This window comes from Sminthopsis crassicaudata, chromosome 3, assembly GCF_048593235.1.
Source record: "Sminthopsis crassicaudata isolate SCR6 chromosome 3, ASM4859323v1, whole genome shotgun sequence".
Classification (NCBI taxonomy): domain Eukaryota; kingdom Metazoa; phylum Chordata; class Mammalia; order Dasyuromorphia; family Dasyuridae; genus Sminthopsis; species Sminthopsis crassicaudata.
The window spans coordinates 220,529,198-220,553,448 of record NC_133619.1 but is presented as its reverse complement, the minus strand read 5'-3'; the positions used below and the strand labels follow the sequence as shown (position 1 = coordinate 220,553,448).

The window sequence follows — 24,251 nt, the reverse complement described above, 5'->3', positions numbered from 1 at the left end:
CAAGGTTGATAAGAAAATCAAATGAAACAACAGAAATACAAAACTATCTTAATGGGAAGTAAAAATAGGTTCTCCTCAACTTTTATTTTTATTAAATTGTTGTCTGATATATCTGCAGCACCTTAATTTCTTTAAAAAGGTAGGGACATCATTTCGGTGGAGCATTTTTGAGTTCTTTATAGCTTATATTTTTCTTTTAAAAATTCATAAAGGTTCATTCCCTCTCTCTTTCACTCTGTGTCTGTCCTTCTCTGTATGTGTGTGTGTGTCTGTCTCTCTGTGTCTCTCTGTCTCTGTCCATCTCTCTCTCTGTGTGTGTGTGTGTGTGTGTGTGTGTGTGTGTGTGTGTGTGTGTGTGTGTGTATGTTTCTAACTGGTGGTGGAATTGTGAAGTCATCTAACTACTTTGGAGAGCAATCTGGAATTATGCCTAAAGCATTATTAAATTGCCTTTAACCCAACAATAAAGCTACTATTTTCCCAAGATGATTAGGGAAAAAGGTAAAGAACCAATGTGTTCTAAAATATCCATAGCAGCTTTCTTTGTAGTAGCAAAGAAAATTGTGGAGATGTCCATCAAGTAGGGAATGGCTGTGAGCAAGTTGGAATGCTACATATGCTACAAGAAATAATGGATTTGGTGATCTTAGAAAAACATGGATATTCTTGCATGAAATAATGAAGAGCAAATTGAGCAGAACCAAAAGAACATTTTATACAGTTACAGTAATATAGTTCTAAGAAAAACTTCGAATTAATAAGTCATTTTGGCAATTATAAATACCCAAATTAAGGGGTATACAAAGAATATAGGAAAGAAGATACTGCATCCAGAGAAAGAACTGAAATTATGTATAAAATATATATGAAATGTGCTCTCTCTCCAAAATAGATTATAAGTTTCGTGCACAATCATCTTTTATTTCAATTCTGCTATGTTATGTAAATACTTGTTTTATTTTTAAGATCAAAATAAAATTAATATATTTTTTCTCAAACTGAAAATTTTTCATTAAATCACCTCTATTTAGATGTTTATTGAGTTCATAATTCTAAGATAGGCTGACTTTAAAAATAGTAAAAGTGTAAAAAAACAAAATTTACTAGATGAAACAGCAAAAATGAGAGAGCAAAATATGAAATTTTAAAATCAGCTCACAAAAAATTATTTGAAAGTTGAAAAAACATTCACCACTATTATATCTGGTAAGCAACTACCCAATCAACACAATCATTTGGCTTAATATGGATCCAGGATTAGCTGCAGAAAGGGAATTACATTGTCTATGGTTGAAGTATTTGAAAATTTTCCATTGGAAGTCTTTCCAATTTTAATTTTATTATGTCCCCATTTAAAATAGTTCTATGCTTCCCAAATGATGCTTATGTACATGAAACAATAACAATGCTAATCATACTGCGGTTATTGTATCATATGAAGGGAGATCAAAGTATGATGAGATTTTTATAATACAAAGCTGTCAGTACAGTGTGCACATTAAGAAAGAGAATGAAATTGGCCTCATGGTAAACATTTTCTGCAGAGTTCCTCTATAAATGGCATTAAACCTGCCAAATTAATACAAGGTATGCAGTACATAGGCCAACTTACCCTCCCACATTCTGGCCTATTTCATCAGAATGGAGCAGGAGGGAGGGGAAGGCAGAAATGGAAGACCCACATGGTAATACTGGGCACTTTAATGGAGCTATTTATGGATAATTAGCTTTTGTTGTTGTTCAGATGTGTCCCTTTTTTGGAATTTTCTTGGCAAGGATAGTAGAGTGGTTTGCCATTTCCTTCTCCAGCTTCTTTTATATAATGAGTAACTGAGGCAAACAGAGTTAAATGCCTTGCCCATGGTCACCCAGCTAGTAAGTAACTGAAGCCAGACTCAGTGATGAGTTTTCCTGACTCCAGGTCCAGTGCTCTATTCCTGCTCCACGTCTAGTTTTAAATCCCAGAGATGTTCTTATGACTATTATCAAAGTGTTTGTCCTACTTTTGCCTCAAGGGAGACTTCATAAGGTAGCCACTAATGTATTCTTCACACAGTGGTTTATTAGTATATATCATTGAGTTCATCAATTAAATGCTAGCTACTGCATCTAAAATCTATTAGATTTGAGACTCGAATAACTCACCCATGTCTTCTCATTTTTTATCTCTGTCTTTCTACATATTCTCCATAGAGGGTCAACCATTTCATGGGGGTTCTATTTCTGGTTCTGGAATTTGGTTTTGAAAGTCCTTCATGACTTAGCGCTTTCTCTTTTTCTGTATTATCACACCTTACTCCTCTCCATGCATTCTATGTTCTATTTACACTGGTCTCCTTTCTGTGCTTCTGCTTCTGGGCATTTTCCCTATTGGTCTTGCATGCCTGCAGTTCTCTCCTTTCTTGTTTCTTATTCCTAGCTTCCCTGCCTTCCTTTAACAATCAGATAAAATTTTACCTTCCACAAGAAACCTTTCCTTCCTTTGTGATTACATGTAATTCATTGTGTGCATATTTTATTTCTATGTGGCTGTTAAATGTTTTCTCCCCCATAATACTATAAGCTACCTGAAGTTGAAGACTTTTGGTTTCTTTTACTCCTCCTCCTCATTCTCCTTCTTCTTTTTCTTTTCTTCTCCCTTTCTTCTTCTTGTTTTCTTTTCTTCTTTTCTTCTTCTTCTCTTTCTCTTCCTCCTCCTCCACCTCTTCTTCCTTCTCTTTCTCCTACTTTTTGCCATTTTTGGGTTCCCAAAGTTTAATATTATGCCTAGCAAATAATAGGTCTTCAGTGCCAATTGCCTTCTTTTAAAATTTTATAGTTAACAGATGCTTCCATAAGCCATCTTTTGTAAATAGTTTTGAGGTTTTATCATTGTTTTATTAAATTCTGAGGGGTACACTGATAAAAAAAACATAACATTTACTCATTCATTTATATTTTTACCTTTCTCAATTCTAATTAGTTTTCTTTGTATTTTTTGCTTCCCTTTTCCTAATATTTTTCTTTTTTTCTTTACCTCCTTCTAACTGGTTTTCCTCAAAATTCTGCAAATAAATAATTTGGTAATAAGTTAATATAGAGTTTCTATGTCTCTGAAGATCTCTTCTTGGAACACTTGTCCAAGGTGAAATCCTGATTCAATGCACTTTGGGCAGACTATTCTGTACAGTGGCTGTTTTTTGTAGAGGATCTGTTATAAAGAGCAGACAAAAATGACAGGACAGAGCTGAAATAATAAGGTGATAAAATCTGTATTGTTGCTTTTGTTATTGTTTAGTAGATTTATTGTGTCCAACTATTTGGGACATCATTTGTGGTTTACTCGGCAAAAATACTGGAGTAATATTCCATTTCCTTCTCTAATTTAATTTTAAAGGTTAGGAACTGAAGCAAGCAAATGACTTGTCCAGGGTCATCTAGCTAGTATCTCAAACCAAATTTCAACCCAAGTCTACCAGGCTCCAGGCTCAGCACTCTGTGCATTATGGCACTAATTAGCTGTCTCCAAACCTACACAGCAGTACATTTTGTGATTGCAAAGAACAGGAAACAAAATGGACACCCATCAATTGGGAGGATGACTAAAAGAGTTAATCAGGGAATATGACTGTACTATAAGAAACAAGGAAGGTGATAAAGACAGATAAATGTGGGAAAACACACAAACTGATACAAAGTTAAGTAAAACCAGGAAAACAATATACACAAGGATTACAACAATATAAATGGAAAGAAACACACAACAAAACAAATGAAACCACTTGATCCCAAAGAAGAAACATGAGAAGATAATTCTCTCCACTTCTTTGCAGAGACTAAGGACAATGGGCACAGAACACTGGATAAAATTCCAGACTTTTTATTTGTTGGCTAGCTTTGTTGAACTTTTCTACCCTCTCCTCACTTTTTTTCTTTGAGGCTGGTTCTTTGAAAGGAAGGAAAGGAGGGATATATTAAGGATGACAGAGAAACAAAAGATAGCAACATGCTTTTTTAATAGAAGGATTAGGTAAGTAAATCTGAAGTATTTAAATGAGGGTAAATCTCTGTTGGTAAAAAAAAAAAAAAAAAAAAAGGAAAATTAATTGAGTTGGTTATTGAGACAACTTTCTTCTAAATGGAAAGAGATATAACATGTGACATTATCAATTGAATATGTGAAACTATGTGGTATAGAGAAAAGCATGCTGCATTTAGCACTCGAAAACCTGGGCTCAAATCCAGGCTCTAATGCTGATTAGTTATTTATTACTTACTATAATACTATTATAAAATATAATATAATAATAATAATAAGAAATTTTATAAACTACATACTGATATTGCAAAATCCAGAATAATATATAAGAAAATAATATATATGACATCATACTAATATAACAGTAGCTAATAGTTACCATAAGTATTTACTTTAGCTCATTGAAGTGCATTTTCATGATTTCTTAGAATTCCTTAGTCATTCAGATTCATGCTCTCCACATTATCTTTGAATTTTCCATTTCTTTTCTCTATTAAATCTTATTAGAAGTACTGCCAATTCAGAGACATTCCCGTTCAGTTTCTCCTTTCCATCTCTGTTGATTACAGTTCAAGGAAGAAATAAGGACTATAGATAAAGATGTTCCATGGTTAAAGTCACGGCAGTACATGAAATGACATCTCTAAGAAAAATAACATGTGCAGAGAAAAGCAGAGAAAGGCTTATGAGGACTAAATCAAGTTCTGCCTCAGAAACTTATTCTCTGTGTACCTGGGGTCAGTCAACTAACCTGTCACTGTCCTTGGCAACTATTAAAACTACAAATTTCCATAAAGATGAAGATTTTCTTAAGTAAAGAGAGCTTTTTTATCTGAGAGTTCCCTATACTAATGAGATGATATCCAGTCACTATCTTTGTTTATTATACACATAAAATAAAACACAAATAACAAACATTTCATTCTGGGAAGCTTCCTAATCTAAAACTAGCTTTGAAAAAAAAAGGTACTACTTTTTGATATTCATTTTAATAACATACTCCAAACCCCAATGCAAAATAAAACTTGCTTAATTATGTTTTCTTAATCCTCTAGAATTTATTGGGTTTTTTAATTTTTTTTAATTGATGTGTCCTTGTAATTCAAATGAATTCAACAAATTTTTATAGTTTTCTCTCTTCTGAAATATTCCCATAACACTTTATTCAGTATTTCCTCTCCCCCTCCTTATTTTGTATTATATTTTTATTTGTGAACACATATACTTCCCAATCCTTATATGGACTTCAAACTCAATGGGGGCATGGAACCTTTTATTTTGTTTTCTTCTGGTATCCTTCTTGTCTAGTACAGTGCCTTCTTGAGTATAGTAGGCAATTAAAATATTTGTTAAATTTAATCTACTTTATTGAGCACATTATTTTCAGAGCAAGGCGGGGAATGGGAAGGAGGGAATAAAATACATAAAACATATACTTTCTTCTTGGACCTTTATCTGGGTACAAGAATGAAAATAATCTCTTTTTATTTTACTAATTTACAAATTATATTAAATTTATCTTTAGATAAAAATATCTTGACATATAGTTTGAAATGCTTTATCAATCCATGTTCTGTTTTTATTTTTCCTTTTTGTTCTAACTTGTCCATGTCACAGGTTACATGGCATTCCTTCTTCAGACTAAGAAATTCTTTAAATCAATTCAGTATAATTCTAACCTTGACTGCCTTAAGTTGGCACTAGAGTGCCATTAAGGGACACAGCTAAATATGAAATGTAGTAAGAGTCAGAGAAACAAGAACAAATATTGAGGACCATAATACTATTTCAAATCCCTCTCCTTATCTAATTTACATTCCTGATTTTTTTTTATTCCGTAGGTCAAATGCCAAGATCAACTATCTTATTTAAGAGGAGAATTGGAAGGCTTTCTCTTCTCCTTCTGCTCAGAATAGTGTGTTACAGTGTTTGTAGTGCAGAGCAATAAGAAGAAATGGCTATATGGAGTGTTCAAGCTATTATAATCACTTATAGTAGGTAGTAGTAGTAGTAGTAACAGCAACCACAAGAACAACAGCAATAGAATTGTACCCACTTTTTAAAAAATTAAATGTCTACATCAGTCATTGCTGAATATATAACTCCCCTTAATCTGCCTTGGCAAAGAACTTGTAATAAAGAAAAACAATTCACAAAAACAATCAATTATGACCACGTATTACAAACATGTATTAACATTCTGCCTCAAGTAGTCCCCTACCTCTATCCCAAGAGATGAGAGTTAAGTTGTCTTCTTTGATCTTCAGGATCATTGTTAGTTTTTTCAATTATTCAGAAGTCACTTTCCCTTTAGAGTTCTTTTCTTTTCCTGAATGAATATCTGAATGAAAAAGGCTTCATGTATTAATGTAATCTGCACTAGGCAATACAGACTGGGAATACATACACAAAATCAGATAATTCCTGCCCTCAATAAGCTTTCATTGTTTCTTTTTTTGTTTGTTTTCTTGTTTTTGGAGGGGTGTTTGGGAGGAGAAAGAGGTATGTAGAAGCAATGAAGGTTAAATGACTTGCCAGCATCACACAGCCAGTAAGTGTCTGAGACCAAATTTGAACTCAGATTCTCTTGACTCCATGCCTGGTTGCCACTTAGCTATCCATGCTTACATTCTAATAAAAGGATATAACAGATATAAGGGAGTAGTGATGAGAAAAGGGAGTTATGCTCTAGAAAGTCATAGGGACAGTAAATGGAATGAGTCAGATAATCAGTATGTCCTTTCAGGAAAAAATGGTAGTGTTGATTTGATTATAGTTCTTAAAGCAAAGATAGAAAGGGGACTTTGTGGAGTTAAAGCATGATAACATGTAAAAAAAAATGGTGAAATAAAAGCATGGTCCAGCCTAGAATCAGCCAAAGACAGTAAGATCTAATGAATTAGAACAGCCTAATTACTATCATTAGATTTCCAGTGTTTCTCCAAGATATGATTTCTGGAGGTTCAGTAAAAAGCTGTAATAGCACAAAAAAATAGGTCAGAAAATAACAGGAATGAAAGAGCATGACCAGATCTAAAGCTTGCCATGGTTCTACTGGTTCTACTACTTCACTGAATCAATTTATATAAGTCATTGCATCTCTTTCTGAATTCCTCTAATGTTCAATATTTCTTTTTTTCTGAACAAAAGTATTTTCTTACATCTATATACTACAGTTTGTTTAGTCATTTTCCAACTGATAAGGCACTCATTTTGTTTCTAGTTCTATGTAACCACAAAACTGCTACTATCAACATTTTGACATATATTAAACCTGCCTTTTCCATGGTGCATGTTCCCAGTGGTGAAATCTTTATTTTCAGCTGCTCTCAAGTCCAAGTTCTAAAACTTAACTGTATGTCATTGAAAAAATAATTGAACTTCTTTAAGGTTCAGCTTTTTCATCTGTAAAAAATGGACAGTAATATTTTCCCTATGTATCTCACAAGGTTAATGTGAAAAATAAAGTTTTTAATAAATCCTAAATGGAAATGGAATGATAACATTCTTTGTGTTACTGTTTTTAAATTTTATACTAATAACATTTAGATCTGTTAAATGAGTCTTATGAGGTTGATAATGCAAATATTATTAGCTCCATTTTACAGATGTGATAACAAGAGATATTATGTGACTGGAACTGTCCAAAGTTATTGGTTGTTTTGAGGATTAACTGAAGTAATATTTGTAAAGTGTTTAATATATAGTAGGCATTTAATAAATGCCTATTCCATTCTATTCCAGTAAACATGGTTAGGAAGTAGCAGGGCCCAGACTAGATTTCTGGTCAGGGTCCACTGAATTTCATGAGCACAGACACTGGAATTGACGCACAGATACAGAAGCACATGAAAGGCATGAAGAGGACACAGCAAGGAATTCAAGGGTAGAAGGGAGTCTTTTGTAGATGTGGTTAACCCTTGAGTGACCATATGAGAGGAAGAAAGTAGGACAGAGATGAGACAATGGCCTGGAAGGGATAATATCCTGATAAGGGATAAAGGAGAAGAAAGAGACAACAAAGGATGGCTAAATCTGACAGGAATAAAGGAGTAGGGATGGGTAACATGATTTTTTTTTTTTTTAATCTCAAAGTGGAGTGGTAGCTACTGCCTTCTATGATGACATATTAGTTAGAACCAGTTGCTGGATTTGAAACATATAAAGACTTGTGTGAATTCCAACTCAGACACTATATGTATGATTGAGAAATTTCCTTAATCTTTTTGAGATTCAGATGACTCATTTACAAAATGGAAATTAAATATAATTCACTATTATGGAATATTATTGTTCTGTAAGAAGTGACCAACAGGATGATTTAAGAAAGGCCTGGAGAGACTTACATGAACTGATGCTGAATGAAATGAGTAGGACCAGGTGATCGTTACATACTTCAACAACAATCCTGTTTGAAGATCAATTCTGATGGATGTGGCCATTTTCAATAATGAGATGAATTAAATCAGTTCCAATAGAGCAGTAATGAACTGAACCAGCTACACCCAGCAAAAGAACTCTGGGAGATGACTATGAACCACTACATAGAATTCCCAATCCCTCTAATTTTGTCCGCCTGCATTTTGGATTTCTTTCACAGGCTAATTGTACACTATTTCAAAGTCCGATTCTTTTTGGACAGCAAAACAACTGTTTGGACATGTATACATATATTGTATTTAATTTATACTTTAACATATTGAACATGTATTGGTCAACCTGCCAACCTGGGGGGGGGGGAGGAGGGGAAAAATTAGAACAAAAAGTTTAGCAATTGTCAATGTTGTAAAATTACCCATGCATATATATATGGTAAATAAAAACTATTTTGAAAAAATAAAATAAAAAAATAATAATTCACAAGGTTATTGAGAGGATGAAATGATTAAATGTTGTAAAATTCTTCACAAAATCTTAAATACTATATAAGTAGCAACTATTATTGTTAGACAAGTTAGACAAGTAATCATAATTTTCATAACTATAGAAAATAATTTGGAGCTATGAAATATCTCCTTATTAGAACACTGACTTCTGTGAAAATTTAGGGAAAAATATGTAGTGAGAATTTTTAAAAGATATTAAAAAAGCATAATCATAAAATCAAAGACTGACAAACTCTACTATTCAAAGTTACAATAAAAAGGCACAGAGATTTCACAACTGAATTTCAACTGCATTCTCTCTGTCTTTTGCCAAGTATGATATCATATTTCAACCACAAACATACAGCTAATAATAGCTTTTGCTCTTAATTTACAAAATACAATGCTTAAACATAAGAGAACCAGCCAAATAATGGAAAGAAAAACCTATAGAGCCCCACTAGTACAGACAACTAAATAATAATTTTCCCATTAGACATGTTGAGTTTTTTTAATATCCTTTCACAATGAAAAACATTAATAACTCTATAGACCAATTGTGTCCACTCTCTAAAGGACAAATTTATTAATTACCAACTGCCAGCCAGTATGTTCCAGAGGAAAAAATCAATGAAGTGACTTTGAAAAAGGGTAAAGAAAAAATATTAATGTCTCTAGAGTTTAAAAATATTTTCACTTAAGAATGGAAATCAGAGTTTCTAGTGTATCTAAATTGGCAGAATATAGGAATTGCTATACTTAGCTACAAACAAAAGTATTAAAATTAATACAGTCATTGACTAGGTCCATGCTAATCCATAAAGAATGGAAGTAATTGTGCTTCTTCCTATTCATTTTTTGGGATCCTTATTTGTAATTTTCATCAATGTAGAAGAAACTGCATCTATCAATATAGGTCAACAACTTCAAGCAACTTAACAGTGTTAAAGAGTTGCCTGAGACCCTAAATCATGAAGTAAACTTGACCAGAATCACAAAGCCATTACTCTTCAGAAACAATCCTTTAATCTACGCCATTTTAATTCTAGAGTTACCCCTTTCTCCACTATTCCATGTTACCTCCCCCAAATTCATATGTACAAGCATTTGACTTATTTAGAATATTTCAGGCAAAAAAAATATTAAAAGTTGGTGCTCTGCACATTATTCATTGTTGTTCACCATCATTTCTGGCAATTGTTTAACATGGTTCACCCTTATAAGGTGACCAGATCACCATCTTTTCAGGTTCCCACCATATGTCCTCAAAAGATAAATTTCTTATTCTCACTTTAAGTGGTCAAAAAGCAGATGAATGAGTGATTTGCCCAACTCTCAGGACTGACTGTGTCCTGTTCAATAAATTCTAATGACTCCCTCTTCTCTTTAGAATCAAATAACAACCAATATGTACCTACCATGTAACAACTGCTACACTAGGTGCTAGAGATATAGATATAATGAATTAAACAATTCCTTCTACTAAGAAAGATACAAGTACATTTACATTTTACATAATATGTATGTATAGTGTGTGTGCATATATATGTATATGCATACATATATGTAGACAGAGAGAAAATATATATGTAAAAAGAATGAATATACATGAAGAAAAAGTATTGAATACAAGTTTGAGAGGGAAATCATTAGTAGTTGAAAGAATCCAGGAAAATTTCATGAAACAAAGGTGGTACCTAAGCTGAGATGTAAGGGAATGCAATCGAGGCATGAAGATAACTAGTGAAAAACTAGAAAAATTTGGGAGAAAACTGAATGCATGAGGAATATCACAAAGGTCATAACACACAGGAAGAAGTATATTATAAGAAAAACTGACTACAAAAAAGATTGTGAAAGCTAAAAAGAGCAGTTTATATTTGAGCTGATTGATAAGTAAATATTGGAGATGATTAAGTAGGGAAAAGACTTTGGTAGCTGTGTGAATAATGGACTAAAGTGAGGAAAGACTTGAAACCAAGAGGCAGATAAAGAAACTGTTATGAGGGGATAAGAGCTTGAATTAAAATATTAGTTGTGTGAGTTGAAAGTAAGGATTAAAAGTGAGACATCTCCCCCAGCTTTGGGGATAAGAATTAACTATTTGACAAAAACTGCTGGAAAAAGTGGAAATTAATATGGCAAAAACTAGGCACTGACCCACACCTAACATTGTATATCAAGATAAGGTCAAAATGGGCTCATGATTTATACATAAAGAGTGTTATCATAAGCAAATTAGAAGAGCTAAGGATAGTTTACCTCTCAGATCTGTGGAGAATGAAGGTATTTGTGGCCAAAGAAGAACTAAAGTACATTAATGAATGCAAAATAGATAATTTTTATTCTATTAAGTTAAAAAGTTTTTGTACAAACAAAACCAATGCAGACAAAATTAGGAGAGAAACAATAAACTGGGGGAAAATTTTTACATTTAAGAGTTCTGATAAAGACCTCATTTCTAAAATATATAGAAAATTGACTCAAATTTACAAAAATTCAAGCCATTGTCCAATTGATAAATTGTCAAAGGATATGAACAATTTTCAGATGAAATTGAAACCATTTGTAGTCATATGAAAAGTCTGAATCACTATAAATTAGAAAAATACAAATTAAGACAACTCTGAGATATCACTACACAGCTCTCTCAGACTGGCTAAGATGACAGGAAAAGATCATAAAGGAAGGAAAGGGACCCACATGTACAAAAATGAATGTTGGAGAGGATGTGGGAAAACTGCGTCACTAATACATTGTTGGTGGAGATGTGAACTGATTCAACCATTCTGGAGAATAGACAGAACTATACCCAAAGTGCTATCAAATTGTGCATACTCTTTGATCTAGCAGTGTTTCTTCTGGCCTTTTATCCCAAAGAGATCATAAAGGAAGGAAAGGGACCCACATGTACAAAAATGTTTGTGGCAGCCCTTTTTGTAGTGGCAAGAAACTGGAAACTGAGTGGTTGCCTATCAGTTGGAGAATGGCTGAATAAGTTGTGGTTTATAAAGGTTATGGAATGTTATTGTTCTATAAGAAATGATCAGCAGGATGATTTCAAAGAGGCCTGGAGAGACTTACATGAACTGATGCTAAGTGAAGTGAGTAGAACCAGGTGATCATTGTACACAGCAACAAGATGAAGATATGATGATCAATTCTGATGGACGTGGCTCTTTTCAACAATGAGATGATTCAAGCCTGTTCCAATAGTCTTGTGATGAAGAAAGCTATCTGAACCCAGAGAGATGACTGTAGGAACTGAGTGTGGACCATAACATAGTATTTTCACTTTTTTGTTGTTGTTTGTTTGCATTTTGTTTTCTTTCTCATTTTTTTTCTTTTTGATCTGATTTTTCTTGTGTAGAACAATAATTGTGGATATATGTATAGAAGAATTGTACATGTTTTTGTTTGTTTGTTTCTTTGTTTGTTTTTCCCTGAGGCTGGGGTTAAGTAACTTGCCCAGGGCCACACAGCTAGGAAGTGTTAAGTGTCTGAGATCACATTTGAACTCGGGTCCTCCTGAATTCAAGGCTGGTGCTCTATCCACTGCACCACCTAGCTGCCCCGAATTGTACATGTTTAACATATAACATATAATATGGCTTGCTGTTTAGGAAAGGAGGTAGGGGAAGAGGGAGAATTTTGGAACACAAAGTTTTGCAAGGATTAATGTTGAAAAATTCTCCATGCATATGTTTTGAAAATAAAAAGTTTTAATAAAAAAACTGAGACATTTTACAGAGTTAGAAATGGCAAAAATTGATGAGGGAAGTGAAGAGCTGAAAATAACAAGGTTATAAATCTGAGACACTGGAAGAAAGATGATGTTTAAGACAGAAATACAAGTCAGAAAGAGAGGTAGATTTGGGGTGAAAGATTATAAGTTATGTTTTCATACTTTGAGCATAAGATGTCTCCAGTACATCTAGTTTGAAATGTCCAATAGGAAACTGTTGATCCATCATTGAAGTTTATAGGAGAGACTGAGACTGGATCTGTTGATCTATGAATCATTGTTACAAAGATGACAATTAAAAACCTGGGATCAGATAAAGTCCCTTAAAGCAGGAGAGAGAGTGTGTAGAGAATAATGAAAAAAATGACCTAGAACAAAACTTTGGGAAATAATCACAATTAGAATCCATGATTTGGATGATGAACTAGCAAAGGAAAATGAGAAAAAAACATTCAGTCAGATAAGAGAAACAAGGGACTATACTATCATAGTAAACTCAGAATGGAGAGAATGGTCAAATGAAACAGATCAAAAAGAATAAAGCCAGAAATAATTCCAAAAGATTTAACAATTAAGAGATAACCAGCAACTGGAAAGAGTCATCTCAGTCAAGTAATGAGGTTAAAAGTGATTTTAGTGAATGTATACAATTTTTTCTAAGAATTTGGCTAAGAAAGGGAAAGGGGATGTAAGATCAAAACTTGAAGTAATGTTAGGAGCTAGTAAAGGTTTGGGTTTTTTTTTTTTAAATAGTGGAAGAGATTTAGGAATATTCAATATTAGTTGGGAAGGAACCATACGGGAGAGGTTGGAGATTTTAGAACAAGATTTCAGAGTGTTGGAGAAGGTGGGAGGGCATGAGATCAAAAATACATGTAGATGGGTTCTTCTCTTTGGCAAAGAAGAGAAGAACTACTTCACTGTCAAAGACTAGGAGAAATGATGAGGGAGTAGGGACTGATGTTGAGATGAAAGGGAGAGAAGAGAAAATCCACATAGAATGGCCTCAATTTATTTCAGTAAAGCAAGAATCAAGACCTCAGATATTGTAGGACTTGGGAAACAAGTGTTTGGAGGCTTGAGGAAAGAAGAGAAGATTTGGGAAATCTTTTCTGGTGAGTAAATAAGATAGGGAATCAATTAGGGGGAAATAAGGATTATCTTATTGTAGTGAGGGAACAATTTAAATTGTATAACAAACATACTCAGCACAGTTATGTGGTTTCCTTCTACTCTATTTGGCATTATGTAAATAGTAGTGTATGTGAATGATGGGAGTAATTCAAGGCTGAGGTTTGGCAAGGGATACATAGCAAAAGGATAAGAAGGTAATGAATTGAGAACAAAGTGTTAATCTAGCTAAATGTCTGGTCAAAATCAGGGGAGGAAAATTAATTCAGAGCTGAGGTAATGGCCTGAGAAAATACTGAGGGATAAAGAGATTGAAGGTCTCAATGAGAGCAAAGAATGTGTTTAGAAAGTATAAGGCATAGGATTAGATGCAATAATAGGATATACTCAGATACAAGAATATATCTCTGTATAGAGCAACTAGCCACCTGATATGACTTGGATTAGGATTGTTGTTTTGGAGGTTCAATTAAGGCAGTATAGGTGTAGGAAAGGACTTCTTTATATGCTCACACTAACTTTTTATGCAGCATGTGATTTTAAGTTAATCTGACTTTAAAGAGGGCATCATATCTAGACCCAGAAGAGGCATTTAGGTAAATGGTAACATGAATTTTTCTAGCCAACAATTCCTGACCTCTCTTTTTCAGCACTACAATATGTTCTGACTTCTCACTGCTGTATGAAAGAGAACAAACATATTAGTTTATAAGAGACCTCAAGTATCAGATAAAGGCCACATTCTTTCAGAACTCCTTATCAGAAGGAAAACATGATCTGATACAGATATACTAGTACCATGGTGTATGGAATCCAACATTTGGTCATGGCTCGACACTTTTGATTTAATGTCAGATTTGTTTCTGCTGGATAAGGCAAGGCAACATTTCAATCCAGAGTTAATCCTTTCAAAATGTGTCTATAATTTCATATTGTACAAACAAGAAATTAAAAGGATAGCTAATGCCAAAGCATGGTAAATGCCAATTCATAATAGCTTACAGGTGAGCTAGTTTTTACAAACTACTTAAAAGTGTTGTATTCTCCACAGAAAACACAAGTTTTAAACAGGCAAAAAATAGATTCAAAAGGTTAAAAATGATAAATTACCAAATGCAGGTATTTAATAATTACAAGGTAGAGTTGTTCCTCTTTGGGAAATTACTTTAAAATGTTCCCTATTCATAATATAGATTTCAGATACATTAAGGGATTTTCATTTTCCTTTGAAAAATTATAGGGACAGCTAGTTGGTACAATGGATAGATCACCAGCCCTGAAGTCAAGAGGACCTGAGTTCAAATCTGACCTCAGACACTTAACACTTCCTAGCTGTGTGACCCTGGGCAAATCACAACCCCAATTGTCTCCTCCATTAAAAAAAAATACAAATTAATTGAAGCTGATAGCAGAGTCCAAATAAAAGGTGTCAGAGATTTGGTTTTACATAATTAAGGCTATGCTGCTTGGTAATTTTCTTGAGTATGAGTAAGTAAAAAGCATTTTGGCTGTTTCCTCAAAGCTTTACAGATGACAATGGTATGGATTTACAAGAAAAGCACCCATTTTCCAAGTGACTGTTGAGATAACTTCATCTTTATTTTAACTATTACTATATTCTTTTTACTTGAATTCTGAAATTTGTTTGTATTTGTCTCCCTTTGGTGCAACAACCCATATATTTTGCTAGGGCATAAATCAATCAACTTGGAAATTATAGATCTAAGCTTCTTTTAAAGAGCAAGGCTTAATAAAACACTAGAAAATTTTCTAGTAAATACAGAACTAAATCAAGATTTATTTATTTAGCATTAATTATTATTATATCTGAATATATCCTATCTAGAAATGATAGTGATAATAATAATATGAAGGAAAGAACTTAAAGGCACTAACATAGGCAAGAGAACATAAAATTATCCCAGTTTCTTCACAAAAATATGCCTTACTCAGAAAAAACCTCGAGAATTATCTAAGAAATTAGTTGAAATATCAATGTATCAGGATACAAAATCAATGATATTTCTCTATATCAATAACAAAATCTGAAGCGAGTAATAGAAAGGAAAATCCCTCTAAGAATAGCTACAAAATATATAAACCATCTATGGCTCAATATACTAAGCCATACTCAATACTTAAATAAGATACAATTATAAAACACTCATTAATGGCATAAAAAATAATTTAAATTACTAGAAAGATGTGTAATACTCATAAGTAACCCACAAAAAAGATAAAAATAATTATATTAACTAAAACAATTTATATATTTGCGCTATATGAAACTACCAAGAAAGACACTTAATGGAGCTATACAAAATAACAAAACTCATTTAAAAGAACAAACAGTCTAGAATCTAAAACTCCAGGAAAAACACCAAGATCAGAACAGAGGTCCATACACAATGTTCATCCATACAAGGTCTTTGACACTGTTGGTCACTAGGGATTGTGGAAGATCATGGTGTAATCTAGTTGCCTAGAGAAGTTCATCAGTTTCACAATGACATGCTTGCACAGGTTCTATACAATGGACAACATTCACATGCTTTCTCAGTCACCAATGGAGTGAAGCAAGGCACTGTACTTGCTTCCATGCTTTTTTGCATGTTTTGAGTGAAACTCTAAGACATCTTTAATGAGGACAAAAAAAGCATCAGGGTCAATTATAGAATAGATGATAAATTATTTAACTTGAAAAGTTTACAAGGCAAGACTAAAGTGGAGGGAGAATTGGTGTACAACTTTTTTGTTTGCACATGATTGTGCAAAATGCAGTTTCTGAAGCTAAAATGCAAAAAAGTATCGATTGATTCTCTGCCACTTGTACTAATTTTGCCTAACAATTAATACCAAGAAAAAAAAATGGATTACTACCAGACAGCACCATCACATCATCCATATATGGAATCATCAATTACTGCAAATGCAGATAAGTTTGCTTATCTTGGAAGTATACTTTCTCCAGACATATACATAGATGATGAGATTGATACACACACACACACACACACACACACACACACACACACACACACACACACACACTACTAGAGCTAACAGCATTTGGAAGGCTCCAAGAGAATGTGTGAGAAAGAAGTGGTATTAAGCTACCTATCAAACTGAAAATCTACTGAGTTGTGATGACCTCATTGTTGTTAAGTCTGTGAAAACTGGATAGTATACCAGTACTATGCCAGAAAATTGAACTGCTTCCATTAATTGTCTTAGGAACATTTTAAAGATCACCTGGTCTTTTCTTGAGCTGAAGTGCCAAACATTCAAACCACTGCAGTTAATGCAACTCCAGTGGGCTGGCCATGTTCAAATGGCAAAACATATGTTTTCCTAAAAGACTATTTTTTATGTAGAACTCACACAAGGCAGGCACTCACATGGTGGCCAGAAAAGGTTATACAAGGACACTCCTAAGGTCTCTAATGAAGAACTCTGGTATCAATTGTGAGACATGGAGACACTGATATAGAATCATCCAGCATGATGTGTGTCCGCATCAAAAAAAGACACTCTGCTCTATGAGCAAAACAGGATTGCTGTAGCTCAAAAGAAATGTCAGATGAGCAAATTTAAAGACATTTTTGTCGCAAATGGTCATACATACTACTTGTTTGCAACCTGTGATAGAGCCTTCTGAGTGATACAACGCCCTCTTTCTGGGCAACCTCTCCAGATGTCTGACTACCTTTTAGGTTTAAAAGTTGTAGGTTTGTAATTCCACAGTGAACTTGTGAGCCCCTACTGTACAATTCCCTTTAAAAGTACCTCCAATAAATAAAAGCAATTCAAAACAAATGCATTTATTAAGAAGTTTTAAGAACTTTAGATACAAAACATTTCTCTTCCTCTAGTCTTCCTCCTAACCTGGGAATATGCTTCTACAAAGGCACACAGAACCAATGGGAAAAGTAGGAACAAAGAATAATATAATGAAGCACACATGTAGATAGTGCATGTGGCCAAGGCAACTCATACTTCTAGTACTGTAGACTCTAATATTCTTTTGTCCTCCTTTTGAGTTGTTAGTCCCTACTTACTCCCCAGCTAGTGTACTATGTCTCCTGAGTATATCACTCAAATGAACTTTCTTAGTCTGCTACACTCTACCACTGCTATGACTACTAAGGCTAATTCATTCTCTTTCTCTCTCTCTCTCTCTCTCTCTCTCTCTCTCTCTCTCTCTCTCTCTCTCTTTCTCTCTCTCTCTTTCTCTCTCTCATTAAAGTTTTTTCATTTTCAAAGGATATGCATGGATAATTTTTTAACATTGACCCCTGCAAAACCTTATCTTCCAAATGTTCCCCCTCTTGCCCCCATGCCTTCCCTTACATGCCAAACAATCCAATATATATCAAACATGTTAAAAAGATATGTTAAATCCAATATATGCATACATATTTATACAATTATCTTGCAGCACATGAAAATCAGATCAAGGAGGAAGAAAATGAGAAAGAAAACAAAATAAAAACAAACAACAAGAAGAAGAGTAAAAATACTATGTAGTTTTTCACCCTCTGTTCCCATAGTCCTCTCTCTGGGTGTAGATGGTTCTCTTCATCATAAGATCATTGGGACTGGTCTGCAGTTCTCTCTTGAATCCAAAAGTCAGCTCTTTCCTCTGCTGCCAGGGCTACAACTACTTGAACTCTAGATTCGAACTCAGGTTCTCCTGCCCCTCCAGGGGTAACACTCTATTCACTGCACTAACTGCCCTTTTGTGAATTTTGGCCAGAATTCCTGCCCTTTTCTATATCTATGTCTCTGTGTGGATCTTTGCTCCCTGCTGGATGTATCTCAAATGTTTCAAAGTTTTTCAAACTAATAAATTGTCAATTTTTTCCTAGGGTAGCAGTGGATATCTCTTGTAATGGATAACTTTTTTATAGCCCCCAGCACTTTGTAATTTAATCAGAAAGCTTCTTCTTACTTCCTAAAGGAATGACAGGACATAGAAATGCCTTTGTACTAATGCTAATGAGCATTTTAATATCTTGTACCTTTGATATATACTTCTGCGATTACATTGACTAGCTAGTGGGAGAAACCAAATCTGTTCTGCCAACAAATCCATTTATTTAAAAATATTTTCAGTATATAAGTATATACATGTGTATATGCATAGACACATATAGGTGGGTGTATATACACACAGATACACATGTATGCATGTATATATTGAAAATATGTGTTATGTGTACACACATATATACATATAGGTATACACATACATAATATTAGGTAGCTTTGGGAAAAGAGGACATTTATAGCAGGGAAGAAAGGGACATTTATCAAGTGAGGCTTTGTGTAGAAAAGTAATGTTTGAGCTGAGTTTTGAAGGAAAGGGTAAAGACAGAGAATATTACAGGCATAATAGACAATACAATAGCATGAAGAAAAGAAATGGAAAGTTAAGTGAAAGATCAAGTAAGCCCTTGTGGTAGTACATGGAAGAGAGTTAGGAGTAAGAATACTGAAAAGTTCAAAAAAAGAAGCGGGGGGGCAACTGTAAATAATGTTAAATTCTAGAAGAGGATTTTACATTTGATTCTGAAAAAAGCCTCTGGTTCTTTTTTTCCAAGGGAAAGGACATAGAACTGTGCTTTAGAAAAGTCATTTTGCTAGCAGAATGGAAAATGGATTGAATGGACTATAATGTTGAGAATCTTAAGTCATCAGTTTCCTCTATGGTAAGTAAGAGGGTAGGACTAAATGTCTTTTGAGGTCCTTTCCAGCTTTATATTCTATGACCTAATGGGTTGCTATACCTAGAGGTAGAAATGATTTTTGAGGTATTTTCACAGCAATAAAGAACTATCCTGTGGAAAACTTTCTTGATTGGTTTTTGTTTTACCAATCTCAACCCAAGAACAGAGAAAACATACAAAATGCCTCCCTTCCACCTCTAATTCAGTCCTGAACTTAAGAGAACCAAATCAGAAAATTTCAACTTCTACTAAACCAGGGAAAAAAGATCTAGTTTGGCAACAGCATTCCACATGAAAAAAAAAAAAAAAAATTAACTCGAAACCATATTGATGTTAAGATAGGGAGGGAAAAAATGCACTAACAACTGTTATTGAAATAAACACATTTTAGAATATAGATTGTGCTTTAAGAAATAATTTTAACTTTCTTCTCTTAGACTTCAGAATCAAGGTAGACATCACCTGTAAATGAGAAATTTCCCAACTTGGCTATTATGGAAATTAAAGGTTTCATATAACAACGAAAATCTCATCTGGAAGCAATTTTAACCACAAAATTTTCCGAAGATTCCCTATGTGACTAGATATCAAAATATCGAAACAGCAAAAAATTAGGAACTAAAATGTTCAGAAAGGCAAGGGATGTCAGGGCAATTATAATGAAAGGGACCAGAGAAGAAAACATAAAAGGGATGAAGGGCAGTGGTTATTTCTGCAAATACTTCATTTGGATGAAAGGACATTCATTGGTTCACATCCAATGGTTGTAGATAATCAGAAATACTGCCACTGCCTTCCAAAATCAGTTGTATCTCTTGCTTAACCACAGAGAGCAATTGTCTTCAAACTGTGCTTAACTTAAAACAAAACAAAATCTTCTCAATATGAGCCAATTTTTTTTTGAAGCTTGAAGTGGTTTTCATTAAGTGAGAAAGTCTCTCTAGAGTATGTTATTCCAAGATTCTATGCCAGGAAAAAAAATATTATTATATGACTATTAATATCAATGGAGACATTAACTTGTATCATTTTTATCTTCAGTCATATAAATCAACATAATCTCATAGTTATATTTACATGGTGGGTTTTTTGTTGTCTTTCTGGGTTTTGAAAACCAAAAAATATTTAAGAAGAAATGAGATCAACAAATTTTTTTTAGAAAATAGAAATCTTTCTTACCTTGGCACTAAACTTGAAAATACCATTTCACTTTCTCATATAACTATATATTGAGAGAATTATTACATGAATCAAATAATTCACTTAACATTTACTTTACAAGCACTGTGCTGCACTGTGCCCAATCTTTTTATTTTTATTTTCTTTTGTAATTTTCCTTCCAGGCCTGTGACCACATTATGAAATGATAACATTTCAAATACAATAATCAAAAGATTTTTGATTGAACCAAATAATCAATTTGTCTGATTGTTGTTGTTTTTATTTATTGAGTGAATAATCAGAATCAAGCCTGTCTAAAGGTAAAACAGTTAGCTGATTATGTGGCATGATTTTATGTAACAAAATAATCCCTTTCCTGTTTTCCTATGTTATATCAAAATCACAGTTTGGTTTTTTCAATAAAAAAATTTTAAGAAGTTTGAAAAGGAACTTAAGGAGTAGGCAAAAGTCTGGTTCATAGGGTTCTGCCTGAGCACTGGATAGACTGATAAACTATAAAGCCTTGGGAAATCAGTGTGCTCCCAATAGTTTGCCAGTACAGAACAGGATATTGGAAAGTGGGTATCGAAAGCAGGTACAGAGTAGAGAGAAAAAGAGAAACTAGTAGGGTAGGAAAGAGGTCAAAGCCAAATTTATTTCACAAGTGTCACCTATGACTAAATGTTTGACTGAACTGACTGAATCAACCTGGCATCATCCAGACAACAGAAGTTATTTATACCCCATCAGGAATGCATTAATATTTAACAAATAGTGAAGGAAAGTACTATGTAGTACTTTCTGAGGATCTGTCCCTGAGAGTTCAGGTCAGTCCTCATTTGCTAAAATATATCAGTGAATTATAGTGAACAGATCTATTAGATGGAAAGGTGGGTTTGGTATAATGACATCATGAAGGTATTTGGGCAGGGGCACCAGTCAAAGGAAATAAAACCAACAATGTCCTAAATAGAATGCCCATTCTTATTGTTTCTCATAAGTTTTTTTTGAGAATTTGAGAATTTAATTTAAAATTTTAAAAATGAAAAAAATATATGTTTCAAAAAATACATTATCCATAACACAGAGACATGTGCTCCTTGAACTAGAAGACTTGCAAGGGAAATAACAGTGATGATAGAAATAAGGATATAGCAAAATAATATGTAGTTTGAACAGATGATTAGTGAATTGCTTTCAGGATCAAAGAAATTCTCTGCTGGAAACCATTTTGGTTCTCTTCAGTTTCTTCTTTTTGTGTCACTGTTTTTGTTCATCCTTACCCTCTGGTCTGGAATATCTCCCCCCACCCACCCACTTACCCCTTTTAGACTCTTCCCCATCAAACTCTATTGCAGAGAGAGCAACTCCAATGGGCTGGTCACATTATTTAAATATAAAATATATGCTTGCCTAAAAGTCTGTTTTATGGAGAACTCACACAAAGCAAATGCTCACCTGATGGTCAGAAAATGCAATTCAAGGACAATCTCAAGGTCTCTCTGAAAAACTCTGGAATTGATTTTATGTCATGGAAGACATTCACACAGGACAGCCCAATACAGCATTCCCTCATCAGAGAAGGTACAGTGTGAGCAGAGTGGAATTTAAATAGCTCAAAAGAAATGAGATATGTGCAGATTTAGAAAATTCACCCAAATGTCTGAAAGAGCATTCTGCTTCATATCAGTCTGATCAGCCAGTCTATGCAGAGTTAACTTGATTGTAACAATGTATTTGGTTCTCTTTGAGAATGAAGGACAACCACCAACCAATCCAAATCCTCCCTCATCCTTCAAAGGTCTGGTTCAAGTTCTAAATCCCCTATGAAGCCTTCTGAATGGGGCTGATTGGATGAAATATTTCTCAGTATTGAGTCACATAATCCCTATTCCCAGAGCTGGGATACAGAAAGTTAGTGAAGTTGCAGGAAGTAATGTGACCTGTGGGAGGCAGCCAACATTGGTGACCATTGGTCAAGGATAGTTACATCATTTTAGTCTATCCAATGAGAAGGTGTAGGTCTTTTGCTTTTAAGTCCTGGACAAGGTGGAAGCTGGCTGGGTTCCAGGAATACATGGCGGGCTTGGGATGGCTCCCAGGCATATCTGGGTCTCTCCCTGCAGGGATTAAATAAATGCTTTCTCTTTGTACCTGAAGATGTCTCTCATTAGTTAATTTGGCAAAAGGGGTCTTGCAACCATCCCACACACTTCTTTGAGAACTCCAAATCACACTGATTTCTCCTAGTCTGAACTGCTATTGGGCTTTGAATTGATTTTTAATTAATGAAATTACCCCATTCTTTGAGTACTTACTGAGAAAGCCCATGTTAGGAAGAAATGAGACAATGATTATACTTTTAAAAAACACAGAGAGTACACAGACAAGAAGTGAAAAAGATGCAGAGGCAAACAGAGGATGGGAAAGAGTCAGAGAGTATTACTGAGCAATGATGTATTAGAATTGGGAGTACCGGGCAGCATGGACCTGTTGAAGGTGGAAAACTACTCGTGTGGAAGGGGATCAATACCAGGAAGGGAAGTATTTTTTTTTTTTTTTTTGAGGGGGAAGGGGAACAGACTATTATCTTACCACCTAGGTTAATTATCTAAGTTAATTAACACATCCAATCACCTCAAAATAAAAGTTAACATGTATACATTCCAAAATTATTAACAACTTTTGGTGTTCTGTGGGTCATATTTTGGATGTCTAGAACTTGCTTGATATTTATATATCATAAAATCAAAAGACCCTGACAGCAGCTTCTGCTGACTCAGCACTTATTGCCAGGAAGTAAATTTTGGCTAGTATATGGTGTATTTTATAAATTATGCTCCTTAGATCTCTGGGAAAGTTTGTATGTGATTCCAGGTTCCCCTTTAGAATCTTATATCCTGCTATTGTCACCTTTAGATTGCATACTTATAAATTTACTATACTGATTGGAAAGGGCAAGAGAGTCATAGGAAGAAGAACAAGATACAATTTTAACATCTAATCTGATAACAGATACATAGTTTGTCATTTTATTTTATGCCATCTTGTATCGTTTTCCAATGTTTATTCATTTAATATTCAGTATTTATTGAGAACCTACTGTATCCAATATATTGTAACAGATAAGAGTGTTGGAAGAAGGATCAGTTTAATCCACTTCCTCTTCTCCCACAAGGCACCCACCCATTGACTAAGTGATTACGGACAAGTCTTCTGTAAGCCTTAAGAAACTCTAAGAATGAATGAATAAATGGATAAAAAATATTCATTGAGTTTATTGTGTGTCAAGGACTGGAGAAATTTAAAACAACAACAACAACAAACAAACAAGCAAAAAAAAAAAAAATGACTTCAAGGGATTATTATTGTTTTATCAACAAAGTTCCCATACCAATAAAATCCCATATTAGTTACCTTTTATGTGGAATTAACTTCAATGGATAATGAAGAAAATATAATAATAAAACAAAATCTTTGTCCTTAAAGAGTTTTTAATATAGTATTTTTATCTCCCTTGAAGATCATAAAGTTTATAAGGAAAGGGGCCATGTCCTATACATCTTTTCTATCTCACAGGGGGCTTACTGCAATACTAGAAT

At 33.9% G+C, this 24,251-nt stretch overlaps 1 protein-coding gene and 1 long non-coding RNA gene across 2 annotated transcripts in view; both read right to left on the bottom strand.

Annotated features, from left to right (window-relative positions):
• ARHGAP6 (Rho GTPase activating protein 6) overlaps window positions 1-24,251 on the bottom strand; it is a 583,013-nt gene that overhangs the window by 522,412 nt on the left and 36,350 nt on the right. The window lies entirely within an intron of this gene.
• On the bottom strand, window positions 1,199-8,765 carry LOC141561045 (uncharacterized). Its single transcript, XR_012487946.1, has 3 exons — window positions 6,240-8,765; window positions 4,398-4,574; window positions 1,199-4,046 (listed from the first exon to the last, which is right to left on the bottom strand). It is a non-coding gene; the product is annotated as an uncharacterized LOC141561045 (long non-coding RNA).